This window comes from Lactuca virosa, chromosome 2, assembly GCF_052849685.1.
Source record: "Lactuca virosa cultivar CGN04683 chromosome 2, Lactuca_virosa_CGN04683_v6, whole genome shotgun sequence".
Lineage (NCBI taxonomy): Eukaryota > Viridiplantae > Streptophyta > Magnoliopsida > Asterales > Asteraceae > Lactuca > Lactuca virosa.
This window is the reverse complement of record NC_136427.1, coordinates 266,389,942-266,394,622: the sequence shown is the minus strand read 5'-3', so window position 1 is coordinate 266,394,622 and position 4,681 is coordinate 266,389,942. Positions and strand designations below refer to the sequence as shown.

At 31.7% G+C, this 4,681-nt stretch overlaps 1 long non-coding RNA gene across 11 annotated transcripts; it reads left to right on the top strand.

The window, feature by feature from the left end:
• The first annotated feature begins 278 nt into the window (after positions 1–278).
• Positions 279–3,878, top strand: LOC145161012 (uncharacterized). 11 transcript variants are annotated; one of them, XR_013738318.1, is made up of 6 exons: positions 279–937; positions 1,115–1,213; positions 1,852–1,987; positions 2,162–2,212; positions 2,307–2,331; positions 3,458–3,878. It is a non-coding gene; the product is annotated as an uncharacterized LOC145161012 (long non-coding RNA). The 11 variants fall into 11 exon arrangements; XR_013738316.1 differs by having other exon boundaries at positions 2,159–2,212; XR_013738317.1 differs by having other exon boundaries at positions 1,852–2,003; positions 2,159–2,212.
• Positions 3,879–4,681: the final 803 nt, after the last annotated feature.

Here is a 4,681-nt window from a genome sequence, read left to right as displayed (position 1 = left end):
TAATAATAATAATAATAATAATAATAAACTCTTAATAATAACCTCTTGTAATTTTTAGAAAAATTTAAAAATACGATGACTAGAAAAAAAAACAATAATAATCTTTTAGATAAAAGTAAAAGACATATAATTTTCAAATATTTTTTTTATTATCTTTACTATATTATTAAAGATATTGCCTCTTTCTTGAAAATTAAGAGGGACAATATGTATTACCTCATGTACAATAATATTAAGCATATAACCGATCAAATACGTATTACACTATACCTTGCCCTAATGTCCTAAACACACAACAACCACCATTAAACCAATTCTCATCCTCTCCACCAAAGATGCAGTCCACCTTTCCGTCACACACAGGTAGCCCTAACCATAGAAAACTTAGATCAACCACGATCAACCAAGATTCTCGGGGAAGTTAAGGAAGACCATCAAGAAAGAAAAGAGAAAATCCCAGATCAGAAAAACTGGAATCGAGATCAATGATTTCCCTAGTGGGTCAGATGGGTTTGAAACCAACATCCTTACTTCTTCATCTGTCTTCACCAACGTCTCCCACCGAAGGTCCAAGGCTGCCGACCTCCCCTACCGAAGACGTCCCATCATCCAAAAAACCCATCGATTTCAAAGATGATATCGTGCCTCGGGGTTTTCCCTTTGCCCATAAATCCGTTACTTTTCCCTCTCTCTCTCTCTCTCACCTCTCTTTCTCTCTCTCGATCGCCATCAGAAAGGAAATGAAAACCCTCTTCTTTCCGTCTCCTTCCTAATCAACTTGACATGCATTTCAACTTCACAGGCGTTTCTACTCATGCCTTTCTGTTGATCCCATCCATTTCGGGGAGCCGGATTGAGAGGGCTCTGCCGAAACCCTAATTTCAAATTATCAGCGATGGCTAAGCGCGAATTGTCAAGCACATTGAAGAACTCAAAGGTAATTATAAGCTGATTCTTGATTTTTTCAGATACTTTTCAGTCTTTACTATGCATAACTTTGTTCTCAATCCCCGAATTTTGAGTTAAGGCTCAATTACCTTCTGCATTTAAAATTGTTTCAATTTTTTTTAGTAATTTGAAAATTTTATTTTCTTTGCTGATGCATGAATTTCAGGTCATAAAGCGGACCTAGCACAAAATAACAAAGTTACATATTTGATTTTCTCAAATAGAATAAGAAACTACTTTCAGGTTTTAAACGTCAAATGAAAAGGTAACATCCAGATCTTAGCCTATGTCCTCTCTCATGTTGATTTTTGTTCTTCTATTGTGTTTTCCTTTTTGTTTTCCTTTCGTATCTGGTGGTTCTTGAGTGATTAGTATCTTTACAACCCTCCCTCGAGGTTTCAAGTTCTTAATATAGCTGTAAGAGGAACAATTTCAAATAGGTGATATTTATTTCTTATTTTCTTTTCTTTAAGTACATATACTAACTTACAAAAAAAATCCAACAGATGAAGAGATGATGTTTATCTGGATTGACTGATGGATCTTACCAATGTTTATAAGCTATAACATATTTTTAATGTACATCAATGAAAAAGACCTTGACAACATCATTATGTTTTTAACTGCATGTCTTACTTTTTTTCACGTCATATATGTTGTAAGATGAGAAACTGAATATGTAGAGCTTCTTCATACTACTCAGACCCTAGACAGGTTTAAAGCCATTTTCAATATTTACATTGTTGTATTTGTATAAATGTAAGATTTCTAACTTTCAAAGCTTAAAAGTTATTGACTTTTGAAAGGACTTCCTATTCTTAATGTACATTGTGAGTGTGTGTGGCAAAATGAAACCCCAAGTGATAATTAACATAATGGACAATTTCATTCCATCCTTTGCAGGGATTATTACACTTGGATGAAGCCATTGGTATTGAAAACAGAGGAATATGGACATCTCGGATTTCAAAATTTCCAAATCCCTTTTGAGAAGATTATGCCTCATTATACTATTTAGTACCTGGACCAAAGGATTCATGTAAGTTCCAGTTAAGGTTTGTTAGTTTCTTTCACTATTAATCTTGATTTCAGGCGCTAAACCTCATTCTTGAGCCCAAAACTTTTCACCTTAATTTGAGAAAGCTTACTTGACACTCAGATGAGAGTGACTTATTTTTTTTGGTGACATTAAATTTTTGGGTAATTGTAGCAGTTCAAAATAAGAGACAAGGAGATTTTAGAAGCATCATAAATGGCCTCCTTTGTCAGTACTCATTCCTATATTATTTTACTTCATTAATATCTGATTCTATCTGTGATGCTCACAAAATCTTTGGTTCTTGTCCACCTATGCAAAGTTTTGATCCAGCCAAGATGCTCACAGTAAGATTATTATTTAACATTGATGTTTATTGCAATTATTCCTAACTTGTATTAGGTTTCAAAAGTAATTATTATATAATTTTGTTTAAAAAATATAATTTTCCTTACTTTGTCGTTGATTCTGTGTTAAGTTAAAAAAAATTATTTTATTTACAAATTACAACACATGGATAATGGTATAAGATCTACAACAAAGGGAAATGGAAATCCTGGGGAGTCATCTATTTTGCTTGATGGAATGGAATGAACGATTCCCCAATGAATCCGATTCCTTCCATTTTGTTAAGCTTTGTTGCTTAGGCAAAGGGTGTTTTTTTCAATACTTTAATGTTTCCATTTTTATTTATGAAACTTTTCATTATACATTTAAAAAAATCATGATTTTAGTAAGGCTTAATAAAAAAAATAACCACATTGTTATACATTTAAAAAAATCATGATTTCATTATACATTTAAAAAAATCTCTCCTTTATTTTCTTTGTTAGAAGCCACCGCTACAACCTCCTTCTCCCCCCTATCTGTCTCTCTCTAACAAAAAAACTCACCACCACCATCGTTATTGTCCCTTGCCCTTCTCCCCCTTTGCTTGCCTAAATCTCACTGCAAACCCTAGATCTAAACCACCAATCGCCGCCATTAACCACCAAACTCCCCGTCTCTTATTCTTTCTCTGTTAAATGTTCAATTTTTTTGTTTCATTATTGTTTTAGTTTTTTACTCATTTGTGTTATAACGGCTTCCAGTTCTAACATGTTTGATTCCTAACAGGGGTGTTAAAATGATCACAAGTTTGAGTTCTTAATGATTTGTTTTTACTTATTTTGTTTCTTTCTTGTTGTTCCGGTTTTTGATCATATGATTGTAGATATCGATTGCAACACAGCTACAAATCTGAAATCTTGCAACATAGATCATCTAGATGATGCAATATCCTGGTTGAACTATTTTTAGGACTTCTATTATATTGTTTATTTATAAACGATTGCGTCAATATAGTTCTTACACTACAACTTTACCTCCTATAAATCTCAAATCTATCATCTTATTATCCTATTAATGACCTCTTTTTTGTTTCTATATTTATGTTTATGGTGGGTTTTAATCTCCTCCATTTGTGTTTGGCAGTTTCAAAAAATTCAATTAGGAATTTGAAGATTAAGGAAGCCACTATTGATGTCGCAGAGGTTTGGACTTGCTGGAATGAACTAGGATTTAGGTGAAAGAGGAAAGTGATGGAAGCTGCTAACATTGAGAAATTAATTTAATCAATCAAGGGATTTATATGTTGAAACCACCAAATATGAAGCACATGCCAATGTGGTGGAGTCGTACAAGGTGAAGTAATTATGTGGGATATTTTAGGTGGGGTTTCAATTTTGTTTGTTATATATGTTGGAGCTATTAATTTCTCAGGCTAAATAGAAAGGTTTGTAATTAAAAAAACCAAAACTAGAAATAATGTGTTAAATGCATTTTGCCTAATACTCTGAGAGATCATATCCTGTAGGGAGTGGGCTTTTCCTTAATACTACTAAGGTTAGTTTTATACTTTTATCTTATCACTAAAAGGGTTAACTATTAGTTTATTGGAATACTTCTGAAGAAATATGACCTTTCGATTTATGGTTAGTTGTCTAAATGTTCATTTAGGAATTGCTTCGAATATGAAGAATGAGGGTATATCATGTTGTAAGTAAAATAATAATATAATAACAAGATGGTTATAGAAAGTATATTTATCATATGAATTTTTATCTGTGTAAGGTGATTCTATATGATTTATAAATGTTTGTGTGTTACCTTTTGTGTTTGTAGCAATACCTGCAGGCTCATATTGTTGTTAATTGACATTTTGATGGAAGTGGCTAATGGAAAGGAATGGAGGTTATAAAGAAGTAATATAAGCTATAAAGAAGTCGGAGTCTTATGTGCGTTTAATGAGTTTTAATCCATTGATCAATAGTGTAATGTTACGATTTGAGGTGAATTAGTTTGATGTTCTGTCATTCCTTATGTTACTGGTTAAATTTTAATGAAACTATTTAAAATAAATTGACATGTTGATTTCCAAGTGAAATAGTCAAAATATGTTAAACATGTTAGATTTTAATTTTTTTTTTCCAACGTATAACAAATTTAAATCTTGACTAATATTTAATAACATCAACTATTAACTAAAATATTTTTATCCAGATCCTTTTTCATTTGGTTAACAATATAAGTTCTACACGAAGACTTGCTTTTTAATAAAAATAAAGAAGTTTGAAAATATTGTTAGCACTTTTTGCTCATATTTAGATAAGTTACTTTATAAATGAAGTGATATAAGAAAAAGGATAATGTCTTTTT